Source organism: Myotis yumanensis, unplaced genomic scaffold (genome assembly GCF_028538775.1).
Source record: "Myotis yumanensis isolate MYYU_CA2020_CCGP unplaced genomic scaffold, mMyoYum1.0.hap1 SCAF_3, whole genome shotgun sequence".
NCBI lineage: Eukaryota > Metazoa > Chordata > Mammalia > Chiroptera > Vespertilionidae > Myotis > Myotis yumanensis.
Window position 1 is genome coordinate 213,296,004 of NW_027223754.1, and position 25,749 is coordinate 213,321,752.

General features: G+C 65.6%; 1 long non-coding RNA gene across 3 annotated transcripts; it reads left to right on the top strand.

Annotated features, from left to right (window-relative positions):
- Positions 1-3,611: 3,611 nt before the first annotated feature.
- LOC139007660 (uncharacterized) lies at positions 3,612-17,000 on the top strand. Of its 3 annotated transcripts, none has more exons than XR_011470878.1 (3): positions 3,612-3,882; positions 13,079-13,280; positions 15,917-17,000. It is a non-coding gene; the product is annotated as an uncharacterized lncRNA (long non-coding RNA). The 3 variants fall into 3 exon arrangements; XR_011470879.1 differs by lacking the exon at positions 3,612-3,882 and adding an exon at positions 7,971-8,609; XR_011470877.1 differs by lacking the exon at positions 3,612-3,882 and having other exon boundaries at positions 11,404-13,280.
- Positions 17,001-25,749: the final 8,749 nt, after the last annotated feature.

Genomic DNA, 25,749 nt, shown 5'->3' on the forward strand with positions numbered 1-25,749 from the left:
GGTCCCGGACCCGTGGCTCGGGGGAAGTTTCGGTGGGAACGCCTGGCTTTCTTTGTTCGGTGGAGTTTAAACTTTCACAAGTTTATTTTGTTTTCTTCTGTGGCTTTTCTTCTGAAAGGCCGCAGGGGCACGAAGCACCGGCAAGGTAGCCAGGGTTGGGGTCGTGGCCGGAGGGAGGGGGCCTCCCTCTCCCCAGGCCCCGCTGGCCTTTGTCTGCTGGGGCGGGGCGGGGGGGGGGGGTGTCGCCGAGTGGACGTGAGGAAAACAGGGACTGGAGGAGAAAGGGTCTGTCCCCGGGTTGGGGGTGGCCGCAGAGAGGGGGTTTTGGACGGTATTTGTGATTCTCTGGTATTCTCTACTCCTCCCCCAATCCAGTCCCGTTCTCTGATGAACTTGGGAGAGGCCTGCAGGTCCCGGAGAGTCTAGCCTGACCCGTGAAGCCACACGCAGCCCTCAGACCCGCTGCCCTGCTGGCGAGGCTGTGTAACCCCGGAGGAGCCTGGCCAGAGTTAGCGCTGGACGGAAGTTTGCCGCATTCATAGAATGAACAGAATTCCCTCTGAGGCCTGCCCGCCGGCCGGCCGGCCACCTCCCCACTCCTGGCTTGGCCCCTGGGGATGGTGCTGAAGCAGCTCGGCCAGGTTCCCGCTAAATCCACAGCCTCCACGCAGCCGGGAAGGCGCCCTGGGGAGGGGGGGCCGGGACCCCAGGCTCAGGTTAGGGCCTCTGGCAGGAGTTCATCCAGATGGGGCTTGTAACGAGAGCATGGTGGCGGGGTAGGGGGGGTGCGGGGGGGGGGGGGAGGCCACAGTGGACAATGGGACTAGACCCCAGCCAGCTTAGAGGGCCCTCAGTGTGGACGGACGTCCCTGCGAGGCCGGTGGAGGGCAGGAGAGGGTGTGAGCCCGATGGGACGGGGTCAGAGTCTCCTCCCCGCCAAGATTCCTTCTCACCCCAAAAGATTTTGTTGGCAAATGCTAATATTTGTCCTCAAAAACGAGGTTTTATTTTTTAAAAAAAACTTCAGTTGCATCTTTAAAAAAAAAAATCCTGGAGCCTCTCAGCTGCAATGTGTTCCCCCTTCTGCATTGCCCCCCCCCCGCCCCCACACACTGTGAAGAGAGCTGTCTTTTGTGGGGGTGGCCACAGCAGCCTCAGGCCGGGGGGTAGGATCAGTCAGCTTGAAATGGGACGACTGAAATGTGGTGACACGGGGCAGAGGGACCCTAAAACAGAAGCTTTTATTCACCTTTTATTGGGGGGGCGTGTAGTTCAAAAGTAAAATTCAAAGTTTGGGTTGGAGACTTGTTTGCGTCGGGGTCCAGGAGCCTGGCCGGCCGGGACGGCTCAGAAACCCGCGTGGACGGCGCAGCTGCAGACGGGGCCTCCGTTTGTTTAATCAGCGGCCGGAGAGGCTTTCTGGGCTGAGCCGTGACCCGCGGGCAGCGGCAGCCGCTCTTACGGTCAGCGGGGCTGGTCGCCGTGGTCAGAAAACATGTGCCTGAGACGGACGGACGGAGCAAAGAGGCCATTTTTTTTTTTCCCCCAGGAGTAACAGATTTCCCCCTTCAGGTTCATCAAGGAATGCGGCTGGCTCCCGCGCCGGGCTGGCTTCCCGCGAAGGGCCTGCGCAGGTCTGGGATTCCAGGGGGCGGGAGGGCTTTCGCTGAAATCTTTACCTGCTGATTTGGGCTCTTAAGTCTACATTCGCCTTCCATGTGTTTCAGGGCGATTTGTCCCTTCAAATCAGCCGTTTGTAATTACATTTTAAATGATAACAAGACGACGGGGCCGGGCTGCAGCCCGCGAGTGGTTTGACGGTAAGAGAAGCTGCAGCACATGGCACGGGGGTTGCACATCCGTCACCCAGACTCGCCTGGGCTCCGGGCCGGCACTGGACCTGCAGGTTCAGGCCTGCGGGGACACACGCGTGTCCTGAATATGTCAGGGTCCGTGCGTGTCGTCTGTGGAGCCCTGCCAGGGGGAGACGGGCCGGTTGAGGGGGATTCTGTGCCCGGCACTGCGGAGGTGCTGCCGAAGCTCTCGGCACATGGCCCATCGGAGAGGGACCCGATGCGGGCCCGGCTGCTGGGCCTCGTCCTGAGCCCCACATCTGGCCACCGTCGTCTGTGCGGCCTGCAGGGCACCGCGGCGATGTGTGTGTCAGGGTGGCGGTGCCAGCTCCTCCAGCAGCGGCAACCCCGGCCCTGAGACGGCCACCTGGTTGCAGTGGCTCCCCCCGCGGAGCACGGGGACCCTCTCCTCCTGGGGCCAGGCTGTGGGCAGCCCTGCCAAGCCCTGGCTGGAATGGCATTCCCGGCGTTCCTGGCGGGGTGCGTGGCATCGGAATCCTACCTGCTTTGTCTCTGTCATCAGCTGGCGAGCTGGTCACGTGGCTGTGCTGGAGGCCAGAGTCCTCTCTCCCTCCCTCTCTCCCCACCACTCACACACTGGGCATGACCGGCCCTGCCCGGGCATAAAGCGAATGAAAGCATTCCCCTGGCAGCCTGGCCTGAGGTGTCCGGACCGTCCCTCCCTCCATTAGTCACTGACGGAAGGCCGTGGTCCAGGGAGGCAGGTGCAGCCACGGCCCCTCCACGCCATCCCCTCTACCCCGCACAGAGCCACCCGTGGTCACCGCCTCAGCTCCCGGCCACATAAAGGGCCAGAGGAGAGATGGGGGCCAGCGGGTTGGCCCTGAGGGTGCAGTTCCGGGGCCCACGTCTGATAAATCTCCAATAGGAGTGCCCACAATGAAACCCCAGTTCACGGGCCCGGGTCCGAGGGCCGGAGCACAGCGGCCACCTTTCCGCGCTGTGGTGGCCGGTGTTGGTCTTGGTGAAACGGAAGGATTGGTGTCTGTGAGAGGCTGTGGTGAGCACCTGGACCCCGGACGGCCTCCTGGCCACCTTTGCGGCCCGCCTGGGTGTGGGGACCAGCTATTGAGCGCCCGGGGGTCCCGGCCACCGGTCAGCGCCTGCGTGCCTTGTTCGTTCTGTTGTCACAGCGGCCCCGGTCTTCACACAGAGGGAAACCGAGGCTAGGAGAGGCGGTGTGGCTCGCCCAGACGTAGGTGGCTGATGGGACACAGGGCCAGAATCAAACTTGTGGCCACCGCCTCCCCAGCGTTGGCTAGGTGGGCCCCCTTGGCGGGCCGGGGGCGGCTGGGTGGGCTGGGGTGCCGCGTCCTGGGAGCACCCCGGCGGCCGGCCCCTGCTGCTCTGCAGGGCCACGCGTGGGAACAAAGCGGCCTCTATTCCCCGGCAGCCGGCTGCCTGGACTCCCAGGGCAGCCAGGCCCCGAGGCCGCCCTAACATGGCGCGAGCCTGGCCACGGGGAGGGCTGGGCCGGGCCGGGCCGGGCCGGGCTCCCGGCGTCCTCCTCCGCGGCCGCTGAGTGGCCAGACGCTGCAGCTTCCTCCTCCCGCGCCCCCCCCACCCCGGCCGGCTCTCCCCGCCCCCCCCCCCCGCCTCGTTTGGGGGTCCGGCCCACCCGCCTCTGCCACGTCTGCCTCTGACACCCGTGAGCATCTTTCAAAAATGCCCGGTGGGCGGGGCCGAGCGCGCGCCCCGGCCCCCTCCCCGCAGCCAGTGCCAGACGAGCCAGCGAGCGCAGGAGACAAAAGTAGCATTTTCTCCTCCGGGGCTGCCAGCCGGGCTCCCAGCGCCACTCGCTCCTGGCAGCCCTGCCTCCGGTGGCCGAGGCCCAGGCCACGCCAGCCAGGACCGGGGACGGACAGACGGCGGTGGCCAGAGACCGGGACACCTGAGGGCCCGTCTGCCCGGGGCTGGCACCTGGGCATGGCCTGGCCGCCGTGACCAGCGGCCACGACGGTTCGCGTCCTCACTTTGGAGAGAGAGCTCCTCGTTCCCCGGCGCCTGGGTAAGTCGCCTCTGGCTTCTCTTCTGGAGACGAGCCGGGGCTCTGCCATCTTGTGTTCGTGCTGTTCGTTCGTTCCCTCTAATTGGTTCTCTGGAATTCAAATTCTATCTCAGAGCCCCCCCCCTGCCCTCCCCCACCACCACCAGCTTTAGTGAAGTCAGTCCTTCCAGAAACTGCAGGGAAATGTGGAAGCCGAGGCCATTTCTTTCTAAGACCCACAGCTTTCGAGATCACAATGGAAAGGAGCGTTTTGCACAGCAGCCGGTTTCAGTCATTTTGAGCGAACGTTCCAGGAGGCATTAAAGGCACGGCCTGCTCTGGCGTGTTCGCGGTGTCCGCTCGCCTCGGGTCCGTTATCGCTGGTATTTTAATCTCTGGCAGCGTCAGGAGTGGCACAGGGACAAGCACCGGAGGCGCCCACGCCCCTCCCGGCGGCTCCGCGGCCGGCGGCCCGGCTGGCACTCCGAGGTGGCCGCGCCTCGGGGAACAGAGGCCCTTTATGTGGTCCAGCATCTTTAACGCCGCCGTGTCCACAGCGTGGGGACCCAGTTCTCTTTCCCTTCCGTTTTATTTTATTTTTTTTGAAAAAAAGAAAGAAAAGAAAGCTGTTTTGGACTCTCAGCTCAGTGTGGGAGAATCTGTTAGGTTTGGGGGCTTTTAATTTTTTAAGCACTCGCAGTGCTGGGCCGGCTCCCAGCCGCCCTGCCCGCCGCCTGCATGCGGGGGGCACATGGGCTTGTCCGCCGGACAGACCCTGGGGGGCCCTGCGTGGTCCTAATCCCGTGCTGGTGCCGACCTCCCTCCGTGTCCCCGGGGGCCCGCCAGGGCTCGTGGAGAGCTGGGGCCAGGGCTGCCTGAGTTTCTTTGTTGGTCCCTGACCCTTCGGAGTGGCTGAACCTTTTCCCTTAAAAGGTGGGCTTTGCAAAGTGCAGCTGCGAGCTCACCTCCGCCCTCGGGCGGGCTGACGGAGCGTGGCCTGCAGACGCAGCCGGCTTCCCCCGCGTTTCAGGGCAGCCCGGGTCTTGATTTATGCAAAATGGCACGCTTGGTCCAGAAAGTTCTAGCTTGCGGCTCACAGGCAGATTCTCCTGTGCGTGCACCTTTGTTTTTCTAATTCGGAGCCGTGGGGGCCTGGGCAGCTCAGCCCACACGAGGAAAAAATGAAAAAATCGGCAGCTGCTTTGTTCTGAGACCAGACAGCAGTCGATCCCGGAGGACGTGGGCTGCGGAGACGGGCGCACGCAGCGGCGGGAATGGAAACATTTCCGTGGTATGACAGCCACGAACGCTGCTGCAGGCGCCAGGCGCGTGCCACCCAAATATTTAGCAAGCACCCCATGAAACACCGGTGACAAGATAGAAGTCAGGGAAAGAAACAGGGTGTCCTCCACTTTAAAGGCAAGCGAGCAAGAGTAGAGAGAGGCATTTGGAGGTGGGGGGGGGGGCGTTGTTAATCATTTTTAAAAGCACTTAATACTTTTAATAGCAGCCCACTGCTCATCTCTTTTAATTTGACTTTTTTTTTTGCTGTAATTAACGCCGGTGAAAGAGATTTTTAATCCTAAATCCTGGAATGATAGGTAGTCACATTTCCTGAGTATTAACTCATCTTCTTTTTGGACAAGGTGGGGCGAGTAGCATAAAATCAGTTAATTTCCATAAATGAGCATTTGCGTTCTGAATTAGTATTCTGCACTGAGATGAGGCTCACCTCATGGTTTTAATGTATGTGGCTACCACCTTACCCAGCGTGTAACTTGCAGAGCCGGATGGTCAGTGACCATCGTAGTTCTTAACTTGGGTGAAATCAGTAAAATAGACCTCTTCCCCAAATCAGTGAAACATTCCATAGACTTTTATTTTTTTTATTTTTGTAAATCGGGCAGAATCTCGGCATTCTCCATGGCACCCGCTCCTTCTCAGCAGGATTGTGTTTTTTTTTGTGTGTGTGTGTGTGTGTTTTTTAAAGAAGCAGCACGCATAGCAGTTTTCACATCGCCGCTTCTATATAAACCCCGCTGTAGACTGAAGTGGCCCGTCCTCACAGCACAGATGGGCTGGTCTGTCGGGCTCCGGGCCTTGGCCGCGCGGCGTATTCCCGCGGTGGAGCCGACGGTTCGGGAGATCGGAGGTCAAAACAAACAAACAAGTTGCCTCCGCCGCGAGGAGCAGCCTGACCCAGTGACCTGCCCGCTCCCGAAAAATTCCGCCGGGGAGCACGAGCCCCTTCATTAGATTTTAATTTAAATTTTGGTCTTTATCTCTGCCTTTTGAGACGGCACATGACCTTGGTCAAAGGACCGGCCGTGTCTTAATGAGTTACCAGTTTTTATCTTGTTCTGCAGCGTGGGCCGCGCTCGCCCCGGGTTGGAACTCGCGCTGTGGGGTGCGGGCAGGGTTAGACGGTGCTATCTTCACAGAGTCGCGGGGCGGACATTGACTGTCTGGGTGTTGTGTGTACAGCCTTCCATAAAGTCATTTTGAGACTTTTATGAAAAAAACAGCTGGTTAAATATTTGGCATGGTCTAAAGGTACTTTAAAATCCAAACTAAAAAAAAAAAAAAAATAATAATCAACAGGTAACTACAAAGAGTAGCCATAAACTTTTAAAAAAATGTATCTTGCCAAGATAAAGGGCACCCTATATCGGTCCCTATCGCCACCCGGGAGGGCAGAGCACCTTTACAGCCGCAATCATTGGCAAACGCTGGTGACTGTTTATTTTGTGAATTTGCTCACATTACGGTGTTGTAATCAGCTCAGAGGGCTCCTCTCCCCCCTCCTCCTCGTTTTTAAGTGTTTGCTGCTGCATCTCTAAGTTCTGGATTCCTTTCCTGTTCCCAGCCCCCAGCCCCCAGCCCCGAGGCCCCTTCCCGGGGTGGCTGGTGCCTCCAACAGGCGGGCTGGGCTGCGTCCTGCAGAGTAAGTGGGAGTTGGGCTGCAGCTTTTTTTGAGGCTTGTTTTAAGGACGGACCTGTTGGTGGAGACGCTGGGGAGTGGAAGGAACAGTTGATGGCATTTGCCAGCCCCGTTGGGGAGCCAATTTCCCGGATTTTTAAAAACCCTTTCGTCCTCTCTGACGGGGGGGGGGGGGCGGGGGGGTCCTTTAGCCTGTGGTCGACCCTGTCTCGGCATCTGAGTTGTATTTCTCGTCAGTGGCCGGGGCACTGGCCCTGGCCCGGGTCCGGGGGCTCTCGAAGATTCGGGTCAGTCTCAGCGATGGGGGCCTCTCCTCCCTGGTCAGGGGCGAGCTTCACCTCGCTGGGCCCCCTTCCCCATCTGTGCAACGGGCCAGCACGTGTCCCGGCCCCACGGTGACACGCAGACAGCACTTAGCACATGCCTAGCTCACACAGAGCCCCTCAGAAACGCCTGGACGTGAGGGCTGTCCTCAGGGCTGTCCTGGGCGGGGGGGGGGGGGGGGGGGAGGGGCACCGAGCTCAGGCAAGTGAGTTCCCCAGGATCAACCCACTGCTGAGGGCTGGCACGGGGTTCGAACGCGGGCCTGCGTCCTCCAGAGCCCGCACTCATTCTGCGTTCACTGAGCGCGAACACGGGTGTCCACGTGGCGGCCGGATGTGGATGGCGTGCTCTCTGCGCCGTGGCCCGTGCGTGGAGCATGTGTGCGTGGACACACAGGTGTCCTGTGCTCCGGGTACGTGGAGGAACTTGGGTGCAAGAGAAACTTGGTGGGTTTGAACCATCACAGCTTCCAGAGGTGGACGGGCTATTGGTGGCCATGTGTCCGCCTAGGGTTGGCCGTGGGCCACCCCGGGGCCGCCAAACAGCCAGTGGGTGGACAGCCACCCCCGTGCGGGCTGCTGGTGGGGGGAGGAGGGGCCCTTGCCCAGCCCGCTGCACTCTGGGCTCTGGCCAGGCAGGGCCCTGTCCCCTCGGGGCCAGGCGGTGCCGGGGGCGGCCATTTGCAGACTGAAGCGAGGCTGGGGCCCGGGAGAGGAAATGGCGGCCGGGCAGGCGGGGGGGAGCGGCCAGAGCCTGGGTGGGCAGGCCGTGTGCATGTGTGCACGTGCGCCTACGTGCCGGGCCCCTGGAGAGGGGGAGGGGAGGGGGAGAGGGGGACGTGGTGGTGGGGGGAGGGCTGATGAGCCAGCGCGATTGCCCAGCCCGGCCTTGGACAGGAGGCCTGATAAGAACCATTCGCCCGCACGTAGGCTCACGTCTCTGCCGTTGACGTGGGGGCAATGGTATTGGCCTGGGGGCAGGGCCCCATGCTGGGGAGGCCTGTTGGAGGCCCTGTTGGGTTTCCCTCCCTGTGGCCTCCGAGGGAGAGGCCTGGGCTGGCAGTGGCCCTACCTGGGCTCCCCATCTGAAGAGGGAGGGGTCGATGGCAGTCACGGGTTTCGGGGAACTACATGTGGCCCTGCATGGGACCGTGTGGGTGGGCTGGGGAGAAGGGCCTCGACCTCTGGCCTCTGGGACTTTGGCCTCTGAGTGCGGGGTCTGGATGGGAGGTGGGGGCAGGGCTTGCAAACCCCCAGGAGGCTGGGGGGTGGGGCCACCTCTGGCCCAGTTTCCTGGGAGCCCAGCCCAGCCCCGAGATTCCTGCGATGGGTGTGCCCAACTTCCGGCCGGGTGTGGGCGGGCACAGGGCTCCTGGAGTCAAAAAGGCAGTTCCCGCCCTTCCCGCCGCCAGAGCCTGCTGGTGTGCGCCACGGTGAACATGCTGGGATGAGGACTCCCTCCCAGCGCCATGTGCGAGGTCCAGGTGAGCAGCTCTGCCCAGCGGCTGGGCCCAGAGGGGAGCCGGGTCCTGGAGAGGTGCCCTCAGCTGGAGCCTTTTTTGTGCACAAAGAGTGAGCCGTCCAACGCCAACTCCGCACAGGCTCCCGGCCTGGATGGATGGGCCCCACGGGCCTCGGGCCTCAGTCCTGGGTGCTCCGGCACCAGAGGAGAGCTCTGCCCCCCAGAGGGAGTCACACCCGGACGGACGGCGACCCACCGGGCTCCCTGGCCTTCGGGACCCATGTGGAAGCAGCCTTCATCGGGCGCTCCACCGCGGCCCACACCAGGGGGAAAGGTGTGGCCGCCACAGTCCGGGGTCCGGTCCGCAGCCCGCTGCCGGGGGAGGGGGAGCGGGACCAGCTGGGGGAGAGCCTGCTGCCTGGGCTGAGGAAGCCCAGGGGCCCTGCAGGGCTGAGGGCGGCAAGCCTGTGGCTCTGAGTGCCTGCAGCGGGACCATGGACAGCGCATAGTGTGGCAGCAGCCGGCGGGAAGGAGGGAGGGGCTGACCTGTTCTCAGTGCTCCCGTGGGAGGCCAGGGGGATGTTTGAGGTTGTGCCCAGCTGCTCTCGGAAGCTCTGCAGAGAGTCCGCCTTCCAGTCACTGAGAGTAAAACTCCGGGAGGCTGGGGGCACCGAGCAGGGACCTCTCGCAGCCGGCAGGGTCTCAGAGCGGCCACAGGGTCTCAGAGCGGCCACAGGGTCTCAGAGCGGCAGGCAGGGTCTCAGAGCGGCCACAGGGTCTCAGAGCGGCAGGCAGGGTCTCAGAGCGGCCACAGGGTCTCAGAGCGGCAGGCAGGGTCTCAGAGCGGCCACAGGGTCTCAGAGCGGCAGGCAGGGTCTCAGAGCGGCCACAGGGTCTCAGAGCGGCCACAGGGTCTCAGAGCGGCAGGCAGGGTCTCAGAGCGGCAGGCAGGGTCTCAGAGCGGCAGGCAGGGTCTCAGAGCGGCCACAGGGTCTCAGAGCGGCCACAGGGTCTCAGAGCGGCAGGCAGGGTCTCAGAGCGGCAGGCAGGGTCTCAGAGCGGCCACAGGGTCTCAGAGCGGCCACAGGGTCTCAGAGCCGCCGGGAAGGGCAGAACCTGCGGGCGGGGGAGGGGGGTCTTATAGATTCTTCCTGTGGGGTCTCAGGTCTCCTTGCAGAAGTCCACCCCTCCCCCTTGGAGAAACTTATCTGGGGGAAAGGTGGGGGGGCAGGGAGTCATGCCTGGGCCCGAAGCTGGTCCTTGTGCCTGCAGATGTCCGGGGTCTCAGTGTGCGGGGTTCCTTCCAATCAGGGCAGAAGGAGGTGCCGGGTGGCCATGGCCACGGCCAGGCTCAGCCCCTGGAAACCAGCCCTCTGGGTAGTCAGGAGCCCTGTGGGTCCCTGGGAGACCGCTGTGGGGCTGATGGCCCCGATCCCCCAAGTTCCCTGTGCCTCAGAGGCACTCAGGGCTCCCGGGGTTCTCTGGGGGGGCCTCTGGGGAGGCTGGGGACCCCCTCTGGGCAGGCCTGGCCGGGGAGCAGGAGGAGAGCGCAGGGACTGGACCCAGCAGACCTGTGGGGCTGGGGCCGGGGCTGCAGGGCCCGAGGCAGGACGGTTGGACTATCCCGCACTCAGGGGCGGAGGGGCCTCCCTCTGCAAACACAGGGGCCTCAAGGAGGCCCAGGCCAAGATGGCGCCCGCGGGGCTGGGCCAGCACGTGGGGAGCAGACATGTAGCCTGGAGCAGTCCGAGGCCCGGGCCTGGGGAACTTCCTGGAGGGGGGGACCTGCTCCTGCCTCCAGCCCCAGGCCTGCCACGTCCCAGCAAGGGCGCGGCACCGCCCCTCCCCCTCCCCCCCGCCTCCTCCTCCTGCCTCCCCCCACCCCACCCCCACCCCCACCCCACCCCCCACGCCAGCCCTGCACAGGCCACATCTGCTGGCCTCGCCAGAGCTCTGCCTCCAGCCCCGTCCCCATGGAAACCATGGGGGCCCCCTGCTGCCGTGGCCGCGGACTGGTTTCCATCGGAGCCAGCCTGCTTTCCCTGAGCCCTGCCCCCTGAGTTCGAGCCCCCCCCACCCCCGTCTCTTCTCATTTGCAGAGCAGCAGCCTTCGGTGCAGGACCCAGCGGCCGCTGCCCACCCTCCGTGCCCAGTCCCCGGGCTGAGCCTTCCCGGGTCTTGGCTCCAGGCTCAGCCCCGTCCTTTCTCGACGACCAGCAGCCGCTGCGGCTCCAGCGCTGGACAGAGGCAGCCCGGCTCCCACACCTGCAGGCGCAGCGGCTCAGGACGCGTCTCCGAGCCCCTGCTCTCTCGGCCTCAGTTTACCATCTGCAAAGCGAGAGCGGGGAGCGCCTCCCGTTCCTGGTTCCTGGCCGGGGTGCCCCGAAAGGAGGGAGCGGGGAGGGGGAGGAGGACGCCGGCTCGCCCGGATTCTCCCTTCGGGGGTTTTTGTGTTTTCAAGGAGGGCTCTTCTTTCCTTTTTCTTTTCCTTTTTTTCTTTTTCTTTTTTTCTTTTCTTTTCTTTTTTTTTGGTGAGGAAAGGGGTCCTAGAATTTGACCAGAGATGGTGGTTGCCGAGGCCGAGCCGGTCGGAGTGCGCAGCCCCACGGCTCAGCCGTGGGCAGCGGTGCCCGCCAGGCTCTGCTGGGCATCTGTCGGCGCCCAGTGACCAGGCTGTGACCGCTGTGAGCGAGGCATGGGCCGTGCCCGTGAGAGCCCACAGGGCCCTGAGCCCCCGAGAGGCCCCCGAGGCAGGAATGCGGGCAGACAGTGCTGTAGCACCCCCCCCCCCCGCCCCCCCCCCTCCCACCCCGGGCCTGGGCGGCTGCTCCTGGCGGGTGGCGCCCTGGGAGGTGTCGCCTCCCCTCCCACTCAGTGAGGAGCCTGGCCCTCAGGACTTTACGTCCCAACTGCCAAGTGGTGGTTTGGCTCCTCCCCATGGAAGCTGGGCTCCCGCTCGCTTATTGCGAAACATCCCAGATGCCATGGCCTGTCCTCTCCGCGGGGTGGGGCCTGCAGCAGCTTCAGACCCGGAGCGACACGTGGTCGGGGCAGGCAGCTTTCCTCCTGGGCCTCAGCCTCCTCATCTGTAAAGTGGGGTGGTGACGCCCGGGTGTGAGTGGGAACTAGAGGGGCAGCGGGTCAGGGCTGGGTATGTGGTAGGTGGCGGCGTCAGAGCGGTGCCCACCCCGCTCCCGCGTCACCAAGACCCACCGTGGGCCTGGCATCACCCGGCCCGACCCAGGGGCAGGCTGGCTTTCTCAAGGGGCTGGCTAGGGACGCAGCCGCCCCCCACTCAGCTTGGGGCTGCCCCCCTGTCCCAGGCCCCTCCGCGGATCCCAGGCGGAGAGGCAGGTGAAGGACCTGGGCACACGGTCTCCGCAGCCCAAAGGAGAGGTGAGGTGGCACCTGAGTCCTCTGTCCCGGGCAGGAGAGACCTGGGTGGGTGTGAGCCATCGCCTCCGGGTGCCCACCACCCCTGCACCCAGCCCCCCTCCCAGGTTGGCGAGAGAGTGAGCTCGGAGGAGCGGGCAGTGTGGTCGGGGTTGATTTAGACGTTCGGGGAGAGGGGATAATGTAGGAAATGAAGGAAATTTCCCCAGGGGGAGAGAGAAGAAAGAGGAGCTTAAGTGCCCAGATAATTATACCGCCCGGCGGTGATTTACGGCGGCGGCGGGCTCCTCCGCTGCCTCCCCGCGCCCTCCCGGCTCAGCCCCCGCGTGAGGTGAGACCTGCGGGTGGGGGTGGCAGCGGGCGGGCCACGCCCAGACCCCCCCCCCAGTCCTGCCAGCTCTGATGTCTCTTAGCATGTCCCCCGCTTTGATCGGCCCCTGGGTGGTGCCCATGTCGCCCACCCTGCAGGGTGCCAGCCAGGTCCCCTTCCTGGGACTCTGGGAGCCTGAGCCCCTCGGGCAGGGCAGGCTCTTGGGGGACATTTCATGAATGGACGGACCGAGTCCAGCTACTGAAAGGGGAGATGAGATGGCCTGTGCCATCGCTATGAGGAGCTCCGAGGCGCCAGCAGACAATTTTCCCACCAAGCCCCGTCCCCGTGAGGCCCAGGCAGGGCTCCGAGACCAGCGGCCGGCCGGGCGCTGACCCCTGCCGGAGAGGGCGGGCGTCACTGTGCAGGGGCGAGCAGCTGGGAGAGGGCCCCGTCGAGGACTGGGGCCCGTCCTTCTGGGGTGCTGGGGTGTCCGGAGAAGGGGAAGACGTAGACAGAGAGAGAGGGGCGCCCACCCAGTGCCTCTTACGGTGCGAGGACCTGGAAGCAGCCCATCTTCTGCGGGTTCGGTGGTCGTGACCAGTTCCCCGATGGGGTGCCAGGGGCTCAGGCTGTGGGGGGCGCTCCAGGCCCGGTGGGCACGGTTCCGTGAGGCCGGAGCCTCCGGGACGGTTACACGTGTTGGCTGCCTTTCTCCGTTTCCCAAACTCTGGCCTCATGAGGATCTGTTTCTTCAGCAGTGACGGAAAAATGTCATTTAATTTCAGAACCAACCATGTGGCAAGAGTGAAGCTGACCTGCCCGCCGGACCATCCCTGCCTGTTCCCCCCAAAGGCCGCCGTCCACAGAGGGCGGGAGTCGTGGTGGGGGCGGCAGGGGCATCGCGTCACCGTCAAGCCCGATGGCCATGGTTTTGCTGGTGCAGATCCTGCCCTTGTTCCTGACCAGCCTGGCCCAGCGGAGCCCGAGGTGGGTGTGCAGACTCGCGCGGTGGCCTGCTTTTCGGGGGGTAAATCAGCAATTAGCGTGGTGCCCGCAGAGCCCCGGGGGTTTCCCGTTTGCTCGTTTTCTCTGACGTCAGCTCCGTACGGTGGGTGTAAGTGGCTCCTTTTTAAGAGACCAGATGGGGGTCATGTGGCGGGGAAGGTTCTGGCAGCTCTGCCCGATGCCTGTCCTCGGGGACTCGAGCTCGCCCGTGCCCTGACCACACCGGCTGCCCTGGGAGCCGTCGGCCCCCCAAGTCCCCGCTGGAGCCATTCAGGCCCCGGCAACGCAGCCAAGATGGGGACTCACCCCTGGTCTGTGTGTCTGGCCAACTCCGGCCGCAGGGTGTGGCCGCCCACAAGCTCGCTGTACGGCTCCCGCCCTCGGGCCCCTATGGCCTGGGGTGCCCGCATGGGGCCCGGCCAGGCATCCGCCCCGCCCCTGGCATTCCTCGCCAGTTGGGAGCCTGCTCCATGCGGGCTGCTGGCTGCGGGCTGCGGGCGGTGGCGGGAAGGGTGACCTTGGGGCGGGGCCACGTGGCATTCCAAGGACAAGTGCGGGCAGGTCTGGGCTGAGCCCGGGGATTGGAGTTCCTGCCCAGCCTGCCCCAGGGGGTGTCCACCCCGGCCCCGGGCGAGTTGTCAGGCTGGAGGCTGGGAGGAGTCTCCCGGCCTGGGGTCCGGGCGTGTTCCCGCCCTCGTGAATCTGGGAGCTGGGCTCTGCGCCCCCAGACTGGAGGGCGGCCCAGAGCCAGCCCTTCGCCCGGCCCTGCCCAGCCTCGTGCACCCCAGAACCCCCGTGCCCAGCACACGGGTGCTGCCACCAGGGCTGCAGAGCGGGGATTGAAACCCTGCTCCTGGGGGGTCCTTGGCCACCTCGAGCCCACTGGCCCCTCACTCCCTTCACCTGCCAGGAGCCTGCGTCCTCAGGGGGCAGGGCGGGGGGCTCCCTGGAGGAGGTGAGTGCCACGTGGACAGGGTGCTGGTCTCCGCGGGGCTGCAGAGCAGGAGGGAGGTCCCTGTGGGACAGCGGCTGGCCGAGCATGGAGGCACCAGGTGGTCAGGGGATGTAGCGACCGGGCTGTGTGTCCCACCCGCCAGGCTGGCCCAGAGCCTCCTGGGGGGCAGGAAAGGCGCCCCAGAGGGAGCCGTGCCCAGGAGGGCTTTTTTATGATGCCCACCCCCTGCCTTGTGACCCAGACCATGGCCTGCGTGGAGAATATTTTCAGATAAAGACATGCCTCTGAGGTTAGAACCATTGCCTGATGGTCGGATGCCCGCTGGAGGCGCCCACAGGGCAGCCGAGTGCTTGCCTTCCCTTTGGACTCCAGGCAGACCGTGACCTTTGCCCCGGGCGTGCAGGCAGCTGCTCCCTCGCTGCCACCTCTCTGGGCACATGCTGCCCGCGAGCTTCCTCCGGGCGGGGTGGCTGCGGGCAGCGGAGGCCCCGGCGCCGAGTGACTTGCCGAGGCCCATGGCTGGTTGGCCAGACGAGAGGCCACACCATGGCCTGGCCGTCCCTGGGACCAGCCCCCCGCCCGTGTCCCCCCCCCCCCCCCATGCGGGTAGGCGTGTCTGCAGACAGGACCCCAGTTTCTCAGATGCTACTCCTGTTCGCTCCCAAACTCGGCACCCGCTGGCCCTGCTCTGGCCAAGGGGTGTCTGACCCTGCCCAGGAGCCCCGGGAGGTGGGGAGCGGCCAGGATGGGCACCAACTCCCACCAAGGGGACACCCGGCCAGAGCACCAGGCATCCGCTCAGGACCTGCACAGGCAGGGGCGTCAGGAGGGGCCCAAGAAGGAAGGGGGGCCTGGGTCTGTCCTTGAGCCACAGCTGGACTCTGCCCGTGTCCCCAGGGTGTGGTCTTGGGGTGACGAGCCCCTGGGGCCCTGCACTCGCCCAGCGACTGGAGCCTGAGGCACAGGAGGAACTGTGACCATGGTCCACCCTGCCTTTAAGGCTGACTTCCCGTTAGTTAATTTTTTAAATTTCTCCTTAGTTTCGATACTGACTCGGCTCCATACACCGAGTGCCTGGCTGGCCTGCCCTGGCCGTCGGCCCCGCCCGGCCCCGCGGCCACGCACTGCCCGGCACGCACGTCTCGCTCCTGCACGGCGGTGCTGGCGGGGACCTGCCCCCCATGCCGCCCCCGTGTCCTTTTCCTGACTCCATTGTTGGCCTGGCAAGCAGGAACACTGGCCGCTTTATGGGAGAAACCTAATCGGGGTGACAGTGGTGGGGCCCGGCTCCCGGTGGCCCCAAGCCAAGCCCGAGGTGACTGCGGGGTGACACTGTCTGTCTGCCTCGCTCACTCCAGACATCCGCCTGCCTCTGAAAGCGCCACCTGCCCACCCAGCCTCCCACACACCTGTCCCCAGCGCTGGCTCCTCCCCCTGGGCCTGCCCAGCCCCCACCCCTGCGGCCACCGAGGGCAGGGCAGGGCCTCCCGGCAGCTGGCAGATGGCAGGTGACTGCTGACTGCTCAGTCCCCGCCCGCCTTGCCAGCCTGTCTGGGCTGCCTGGGGAGGGGCGCAGAGTCTGTGGGGGAGGGAGGGAGGGAGGCCGCCTATCCACCAGGTGGAGTGAGTAGGTGCGAGGCTCACATAGTTTATTGATTTTTAGGGAGAGGAAGGGAGAAAGAAACATCCACCGGCTGCCTCCTGCACGCCCTGCGGTGGATGGAGCCCGAAACCTGGGCATTGCCCTGACAGAGCGAAACCAGCGACCTGCTGCTGCATGGACGACGCCCGCCGACCGAGGCGCACGCACGCCTTTTGCCGCGTGCTGGCCTCCCTGCCCTGATGGGGCGGGATGGCCACTCCTGTCCTGATGGGGTGACCCAGTGCCTAGATGAGCTCCCCAAACACCACTCTGCACTCTCCCTCTCTCAGTCCAACCCCCCTACCGTCCTCTCCCTTCTTCCCTCCCCCCTCTCCCTCCCTCATCTTCCCCCTCGCCTCTCCCCCTTCCCTCTCTCTCTCCTTCCCTCCCCCCTCCCCTCTCCCCTCTCCCTCTCCTTCCCTCCCCCCTCTCCTCTCTCCTCTCCTCTCCCCCTCCCTTCCCCCTGCCTCTCCCCTCTCCCCTCTCCTCTCCCCTCTCCTCTACCCCCTCTGGTAGGTGGTTTTCTCCTTGGGCTCCTCCCTGTGGAGGTGCTGCTCCCAGGAGCTGACCCAGCAGCCAGAATCCTGAGCCCTCGTACCTGTGGGCCTGGCCCCCAGCTGCCCCCTGTCCTGGCCCCTGCACCCCGTGCCCCCCTCCCCCCCCCAGGAAGAAGCTCTGAAGTTCTCGCCGAGACTGACAGCCCTTTGGGGTGAGGTAGTAGGTTGTATAGTTTGGGGCTCGGCCCTGCTGTGGGATAACTATACAATCTACTGTCTTTCCTGAAGCGGCTGTGATATCGCCGGTGGACAGCGCCCAGGAGCCGGACTGGGGGCGCGAGGGGGCAGCCTCGCAGGGTGGGGGGAGCCAGAGCCCTTTCCACATGGGAGGAGAGGGGACGTGGGAGAAAGGGGGTCCTCCCCCCTCCACTGCGGGCGGGCAGCGTGGGCTGCACCGCGAGTGGGCCAGCGAGGCCCCGCCCGCACGTTTCTCCTGCCCTGCGCCGCCCAGCCTTCCGCTCAGCCCAGGGCCACGGCCACGGGCAGGGGCGAGCTGGCGTGGGGCAGCGGCGGGCGGCGGGCCCTCCGCACCCAGGGAGCCGGCGGGGTGAGGTAGTAGGTTGTGTGGTTTCAGGGCAGTGATGTTGCCCCTGGGAAGATAACTATACAACCTACTGCCTTCCCTGAGGCCCCCAGAGACAAGCCGCGGAGGGCCCGCCCCCCGGGACTCAGCCGGTGGGAGGGGTGGGGGGACTGGCGGGTGAGGCTGTGGGCGGTGTGTGCACTTCTCAATAAAAGCTGTTCTGCTGAGAGTCTGGAGTTGGCCCCTTTCATTCTGGAAGCCCAGGGCTGGGTGATGGGGGGCGTGTCTTGGCGGGGTGGGGGGCGTGTGCGTGGCCGGAGCGGGAGCCGTGTCCAGCTGTGGGAGTCCCCAGGCTCGCCCGTCTGTGCCCTGGACCCCAGCCCGTTCTCCCCGACTTGTGCCGCCTCTGAGCACAGTGTCCCTGAGCCCCCGGAGCCGAGACCCGGTCAGCAGCTCCAGGCCGGGCCCTGCTGCCCAGTGCGCGGTGCCTGACCGCGACCAGAAGTCCGTCTTCTCAGCCGGCCCCCAGGACGGTTCCAGGGCAGCCTGTTGGGGTCCGGCCTCGGGCTGACTGCCCCCCTCATGCTCACCATGTGTCTCCTCGCGCCCTCGTGCTGGCGGCTCCCGGCCTGTCCCCAGCACCTTGGCCCCAGCGTCGGAAGAGCCCGCTCATGCCTGGCCAGGTGCCTGAGAGCACCCTCAGGTGCACACGCCCCAGTGCCCGTGGTGCCTGGCACAGACCCCATAAGACACCCCCATGAGCAGGAGGTCACGGTTCCATTCCCGGTCAGGGCACATGCCCAGGTTACGGGCTCCATCCCCAGTGTGGGGCGTGCAGGAGGCAGCTGACCCATGATTCTCATCGTTGATGTCTCTCTCTCTCTCTGAAAACAATAAAATAATATTTTTTAAAAGACACCCCCTTTTCCCAGCCAAAGGCCTGCCCCCAGGTTACCCCACTGCCCCCTATGGAAGACACTGGGCAAGTCCAGGCTGCTTTGCCGACCTCGTAGGCACGAGCCGGACACACTGCACCTCCCAGTGCTCCGGCTCCACAGGAGGACAGACGGGCACAGTCCTCAGATGTGACCTGGGGTAGGGGCCCTGTGACAGGGACCAGAGGGGGTCCTGACCCAGGCAGAGGGGCCCCATGAGGAGGGACCAGCTGAGCAGGAGCCTGAGGCCTTGGCCACCCTCCTCCCAGCTCCTCGGCCTCTCCCACCACCATGAGGACTGTCCCTGAGCCACCATCTTAGAGCGGCTGCGGGTAGGGCTTCTCGATCGGGCCATGCAAGCTGGGTCCTGGCGGTTGTGTAGGAGTTTGCAGCTGGAGAAACACAGGAGAGGCCTGACAGTGGAGCCCCTCGTCCCCTCACCCGCCCTCTGGGCTCAGGGTGGGGCCAGACGTGGGCACCGTCCACCTCCCTTCATTTGCCCCGCAGTCAGGGGCAGTATGGCCCCTTCACCCCCCTGGAACCTCATTTCTGTCCCTCCCCCCGCTCCACCCTGGCCCCGCCACCAGGCCTCGGATCCTCTCCGAGTGACCCCTCTGCCCTTCCTCCGGGCACACACCCCCCGCCCCGTAGCAGCCCTGCCGCACACCGGTGCCCGCCCCCCCCAAACCCTCCCTGCGCCTCCCCACTCATCCGGGCCCTGATGTGCAGCCCCACCTTCTTACGGCTGTGGCTCTGGCGCTGCCTTTGACCAGGGTAGCTCCTGTCTGCCTGAGCCGTGCCCGTGTCTGAGCCGTGCCCATGTCAGCCGTGTCCGTGTCTGAGCCGTGCCCATGTCAGCCGTGTCCGTGTCTGAGCCGTGCCCGTGTCTGAGCCGTGCCCATGTCAGCCGTGCCCGTGTCTGAGCCGTGTCCGTGTCTGAGCCGTGCCCATGTCAGCCGTGCCCGTGTCTGAGCCGTGCCCGTGTCTGAGCCGTGCCCATATCAGCCGTGCCCGTGTCAGCCGTGCCCGTGTCTGAGCCGTGCCCGTGTCTGAGCCGTGCCCGTGTCAGCCGTGTCCAGGGCTGACTGTGAACTCCCCAAGGAGTCAGTCCAGCCTTTCCCCCTGGCACCTCTGCGGTGCCCGCCCTGCAATCAACGCCAGGCTCTGCCCTGCGGAGCTCGTGGCCAGGCGAGGCAGCAGGGACACACAGCAGCCACCATGTGGTCAGCACCGTGGCGGGGACAGGCAGGGACTCACTCGGCGCCTGGACCAGCCCTGCAGTCAGGAGGGCTTCCTGGAGGGGGTGGCACCTGGCTCACTTGTGTCCATTCCTACTGTCCAGCCACCCAGTTCCAGGCTCTCCACGGCCAACCGTTGGTGCCTAGAGATGGGGGTGTGGGAACTCTCCCCAAAGGTGGGCGGGTGGGGCGTGGGGGGCAGGGGCTCCCCACCATCTGGTCATCACCAAGTTCAGTCCTGAAGCAATCTGGATGGAGCCCTCAGTGTGGCCAAAGCAGCTCCTTGCGTCCCCTCCCCCGCCCTGGGAGGCCGGAGGGTGGAGGGCCGAGCTTCTGGGCCAGAGGCCAAGGGCAGCCGCTCACTCCCCGAGCCTCAGTTTCCCCAGCGCACTCCGTGGGTGCTGTGGGGATGCCAGGAGATGCCAGCCAGAGCGCAGTCCGCTCGGGGTGGGGTGCGGGGTGGGAACAGGAAAAAGGCAGGGACCCAGGGCGGCCCGAGCCCCATCCCCAGCTGGAGGCCTGGCGCCACCTGCTGCCGATTCGGGGAGCGGCTGCTGGCTGGGCTCAGGCTGCAGGCCCTGCTCCTCCTGGGAGACAGGACAGGCTTCTGGGGTGTCCCGGGGGCCCCCACGGTCTATAAGAGCCACCTCTGACCTCGGACCCCCTCCAGAGCTGGCCCGGCCGTCAGACCAGCGCCCACAGCTGAGCCAGGGCCACGCGGCACCACGGGACCCGGCTGTCACCCAGGCCAGGACCAGGGCGGGTGGCCAAGGCCAGCGTCTCAGGGTGCCCTCGCTCTCGGGGACCCACGGCGGGACCGGCCTGTCCATCAACACGGTGGGCCCAGAGCCGAGGGCCACACCCTGTTTGGGTCCACAGAGCGCTTTCCCTTAAATCCCTTTAAAACCCAGAGGGCAGCCCTGGCCAGGGCGGCTCAGCTGGCCGAGCGCCGTCCCTGCTGGAAAGGTGGCCGGCTCAGTGACTGCTCAGGGCCCGCGCCCAGGTCGCAGGTTCGATCCCTGGTCGCGATGCGTGCGGGAGGCACCAATCCTTGTTTCTCTCTCCCAGCGATGCTGCTCCCTCTCCCTTCCTCGCTCTCTAAATAAAACAGCTATTAACGAACGCCCCAAAGGAAGTGCACATGGGGACGGTGAATCTGTGAGCCAGCGGCTGTATGTGGAACAGACTAAATGCAGTGGGTGTGCGCACCCACCGAGGAGGGGTGTGTCCTTAGCAGTAACGCATTCCGCCGGGGGTTGTACTTTCCTTTGTCTACCCAATCACAGCATCCGTGTGTGATCTGCTTTAAGGAGGAGAGACCCGCGGCACCCCCAAACCCGAGAGGGTGCACGCCAGCCCTGCTCTCACCGCCCCCACCCCCCTGCCCCCATACCCCCTCTCCGCCAGCCGGAGGGAGGCCTGGGCCACAGCCCACGGGGCTCTGCCATTGGACGGTGCACTTCCCGACAGCGACGCCAGGTGGCGGCCTTGAGCTGTGAGCTGCCCAGCCTGGGCACCTCTCCATGGGGGACCCTGAGCCGCAGGCAAGCCCAGGCCAGCAGAGCTGACATGCATCAGGTCCGGCCTGTGGCTGTCTGCCTCCCCTGGCTGCCCGGGCGGGGGGCGTGGGGCTGCAGAGGGGGGCCAGGTGGAGTCTGGGGTCCCTTTCCTGTGGCCAAGGAAACAGCCAGGCCCAAGGCCTCCTGGGTGCCCGGGCCTCCTGCTCTGCTCCTGAGGGTCCACCTCAGAGAGAAAAGCAGCCGCCCGCACACCACAGGGCTGGCCCTTCCCCCAGATGGAGTGACCTGGCTGGGCTCAGAGGTGGGGGTCTGCCCCTGGTGGCCTGGACCCCAACCCTCAACCTCCTCCTGGGCATCAGAGCAGTGGGGGGAGCAGGTGCAGGGGGGGCGGTCAGTTCCAGGAGTGAGGAAACCCACGTCCACAGAGATCCCCGTGGGGCCCACCACCTTCCTGGCAGAGGGAGCTGTGGCTCCGTGCAGCCCTCCCCTCCGCAGGCCCCCGTGGGCTAGGGGTGGGAGGGAGATATCCTGCAGGTGGCCTGAGGGCACCCCCAGATGGAGGCACCCCAGGGGCCTGTGTGGCACAGAGGCCAGCACTCAGGTAGTCCCTCTGGCTCCTAGGTGTTCACCCCAGCGGCTCCTGAAAGGCCATGGAGGGGCCCCGGGGGTGGGGTGGGGGGCAGCGGGAACACAAGGTCGGGAGACCGCCCAGCAGGAAGGGGCTGTGCGGCCTGGGGCACCCCCTGGCCCTCTTTGAGCCCATCGCCTCCCAGGCTGCGGATGAGAAGATGGGCTCCCCGGGTACTGTGGGCCCCTGGGCGGCACAGCTGGCAGGGCAGGCTGAGCGGGCAAGGGCCGGTGACAGGACAAAGCCCCACGCTGCCCTTTGGGACACACCCACAGCCGCCTACGGGGCAGGAGCCCCAGCAGCCGTGGCCCCATGGCCCCACCCGACCCACAGCGCTGCATTCCATGACCGCCACGAGGGGAGACAGTGCCCTGGCTGGTTTGGCTCAGTGGATACAGCGTCGGTTGCGGACTGAAGGGTCCTGGGTTCAATTCCCAATCAGGGCACATGCCTGGGTTGCGGGCTCGATCCCCAGTGTGGGGTGTGCAGGAGGCAGCCGATCCATGATTCTCACCACTGATGTTTCTATCTTTCTCTCCCTCTCCCTTCCTCTTTCAAATCAATAAAAATACATTTTAAAAAAGAAGAAGGGAGGCAGCCCCGTGGAGGCGGAGAGCCTGAGAGGCAGTGACCATGGCTTGGGCCAAAGTGGCCGAAGTGGCTGTGCCTGGACACGGTGTGAGCGAGGAGGGCAGCGACGGGGCCGGTTTGAGAATATTGGGAGGTGACACTGAGGGATCTGGGATTGGCCAGAGCAGAGGTGGGGCGGTGGGGGAGCCCAGGCTTCGAGGGGTGACTGGTGGACAGCCCCTGAAGCAGGGGAGCCGGGGGGCTGAGCTTGGGGGCCCCAATGGCCTGGAGTCCAGGCCTTTGTCCCCAGAGGAGCCACTTGGGCCCTCTGTGTAGGGAGCCAGCCCCACCACTGTGTCCCCCTTCCTGCCACTCTGCCCGTGGGACATCCAGGACCCCCCTGGGCTGCCCTGCCCCGGGGCCTGGCGTGGGAGCACTCGAGCACCGGGGTGCGAGGCAGGCGTTGGAGCGAGCTGGGCCTCAGGGGGGCAGAGCGCGGCTCTGGTGGGAGCCCGGTCCCAGTGACTCGGGGTCAGGGAGAGGGGCCGTCTCCCGCGGGGTCCCAGCAGCTCTGAGCCAGGTTTGGGGACAGCACGGCTGGGCTGGGTCCCACGCCCTCAGCCGCGTGAGTGGGGCCTCCCAGCCAGAGCCCTGAGCACAACCCGAGAGGAAATGGGCTGCCCAGCCCGGTCCAGGCCCTGCCTCCCTGAGGGACATGGAGCTGCTTCCCGCTCTGTGTGCCTCCGTTTCCATCAGGGCGCAAGGGGTGGGGGGATCCGAACAGGAGGGACTACTTTCAACTGCTGGCCCAGGGCGCCCCAGCTCTGGAGCAGCCCCTGCAGCGAGGCCGGGGGTGGCCACCAGATGGCGCCTGGCGCTCGCTAAAAGGGCAGCAGCGGCTGGACCGCAGGGCCCTCCATCCCTCACAGCACCCCTGGGTGGGGACCGTGCTTTAGTGGCCGTGGGGGAGGGGTGCCGGGGGACGTGGGCATCCCACCTTCCAGCACCCAGGAAGCCTGCCAGCCCTTGTCCCTGCCACTGGTCACCCGGTCACGCCTGTCTGCACTGGCCCCCCCTGCGGCATCTGACCACGTGACCCCTTCTTCCCTGAGCCTCCGTTTCTCCATCTGTGAAACAGAAAATACCCCAGGGGCAGCTGGGCAGCTGGGCAAGTGCCACCCCTGACAGCTGGCGAGAGCCGGGCACACGTAGGCGTGGGAGCCACTGCCTGCTGGCCGGCGCCCCAGTGAGGGGCAGGCCACCCGGCAGGTGAGATTGCCCCATTGCAGTGGGTGGGGGCGGCTGCCAGTGGGCGTGTGGGGAGCGGTGGGCGTGGCTGCTCCAGGGACCCGGCGGCAGGCCAGGGCCTGGGGGGCAGCGTGTCTGAGAGGCCCGGGCCTGCAGGTCCCCTGGGCTTGAGCAAGGCTGCTGTCCTGCCAGCCCAGGCCCGGCCCTGGAAGGTTCCACCGCCCAGAGCGACCGGGCCAGGCGCCCCTTGGTCCCTTTACCTGTTCACAGCCTCGACAGCATCTCCCCCAGCTCCAGGGTCACTTGCAGCCACTGGAGGTCACACCTCCCCACCCCCACCCCCGAGCACGTGGCACCCAGCCTCTGCTGGGCCCTCCTGCTGTCCCCTCTCCCCATCCCCTCCCCCCAGGCCAGCCACTGGCCGCACCCGGCTCCTGTGAGCCACTGTGTGGGTGTGTCCTGCCACGCACCCTCCCGTGGGGTCACTTTGTTGTCCATCTCAATGAGAGAAGCCCGCCGAGGCCCCGCAGGCTGGAAGGAGCCCGTCCGGAGCGCCCGGGCCCCGGCACTTGCACAAACGCGGCACGCCCGGACTCGCCTCCTTCCTGCGCGGTCCTTCCTCTCAGCCCCCACACTTGTCCTCGGCCTTCCCGAGCCCTGGCCTCGGGCACTCTGGCATCGGGCTGGTGTGGAGGGGGCAGCGCACAGTCCTGAGCAGCCGCAACTGCAGATCGGCTCGGACAGGATGGCCAGCACCGTGGGGTCGGCTGGACAGACGCAGCATCAGAACTCTTCATCCTTGCACACGTTCCAGCCGGAGGCAGGGCCCGAGGGCAGTGACGGTGCCGTAGGGTTTGGGGTGGGCTGCCTGGGCCTGGAGGCAGAGGTCAGGAGAGAGGGAACCCCCGAAGCAGGGTGGCGTGGGGAGGAGTTCATGGAGAGCTTCATGGGACAAGCCCTGAGTTGGGTTTTGTAGGATGAGAAGGAGTTTGCCAGCTACGGAGTCAGAAGAGGAATGAGGCGCTCCCACACTCCCGCTCTGTGATGTATGTGTGTATGAGTTGGGGGCGCCGTGGGGGTTGCTACATGGGGTGGGAGGGCAAGAGGCCCTGTGTGGCCACCAGGGACCACTCACGCCCAAAAGGGCAGGCCGATCCCAGCGTCAGTCTCAGGATGAACTGGGCAGCTTTGTGGCAGGTGACAGAAACCTAAGCCAAACCCGCGGAGGCCCGGAAGGGAATTTATCGGCTTATGTAACAAAAACAAAAAACCCCAGGACTTGGACCAGTGTCAGGCATGACTGGATCAAAGGTGTCCTCTGGACTCTGCCCCCCATTTCTGCTGACTGCTCTCCTCTGTGACCCCCCTGCTCCCCCAACTCCGCTGGCTCCCCCGATGCCGCAGACCTGGGCGCATCTCCCTCTCGCCCCTCCCCCACTAGTCCTAACAAGGCTGTCAGTTGCCTCTGCTGCCAGGCTGAAGCCCTGGCTGTGGGTGCACGCTGTGACCCAGCGCAGGGCAGCCCGGGGTGGGAGCTGGACTGGCCAGCAGGACGGAGCTGCCGGGGTGTGACCTGGGCCCGGGCCTGCCGGGTTCCTGCCCCTGCCCCCTCCTCTGCCCCTCCCGGGACCGGGACACCTTCCCTGGTGCCCATCCCAGGGCCAAAGGGCAGCAGGATACCAGCTCCACGCGGTCCGTGCCGGGAACGAGGCGCCTCGCCCTTCCCCACCAGGCCGAGCGCCAGGGCGGAGGCCGCTGGCCCCACCCGGAGGAGCCGCAGGCTGTGCACCCTCAACTCCCACACCGGGCCAGGCGGGTCCCGCGGCCTCAGCCTGCACACCTCCCAGCAGGGTGCTCGCTGCTGCCCCGCAGCCTTCCTGCTGGAGGCCACTCTCCCCCGCTGAGCTCTGACGCCCCATCTGGCAGGGGCTGAGGCAGATGTGGGGCCCGGGCCCCCCCCACCCCGCAGACTAGAGGAAGTGTGCGTCTCCTGGGTTCAGAACACCCTGGGCCACCGCCCCAGGAGAAAGGTCAGGGGGTGCCTGAGTCCCCGCCCACACCTTCAGATGGGCCTCTCAGTGCTGCCACGCTGAGCGCCACACCCAGCGCGTCCAGGAGAGCCCCGGCCAGCGTGAGACCCGCACTGTACAGGGGACAGTCACGTGGCAGCTGCAGGAGGAGGCGCCGCTGGGGGCACAGCCTGGAGCCCTGGTGCTTTGTGCCCTGTGCCCAGCGCAGAGCTGGTGCTCTGAGCCTCTGTCAGACAGACAAGTGAGGTAATGTGTGAGCTGGGCTTTAAAGGATGAATAGGAGTTCATCAAGGGGAAGCAGAGAGGCACATCCCCAGTGGAGGACACAGTGTGAGCCATGGCCCGGAGGTGGGCAAGACCCTGTGTTTCCTGCTGCAGACCCCTTAGTCAGAGAAAACAGGTGGGCCCTGGCCCTCCAGGAGCCCATGTCCGCTGTCCCCTGTCCCCTGTCCCCGGCCTTGCTGGTGCCCGAGTCTTCTTCGGCCCCTGAGCCTGCCCCCATGTCCCCTTCTCTCCCAGCACCAGCCCCTCCTCCAGAGCCTCCCCTGACCACCCCAAGCGCTGGCTGTCAGGACTTCCTGCCCCTCCCCCCTGCCAGTCCATGT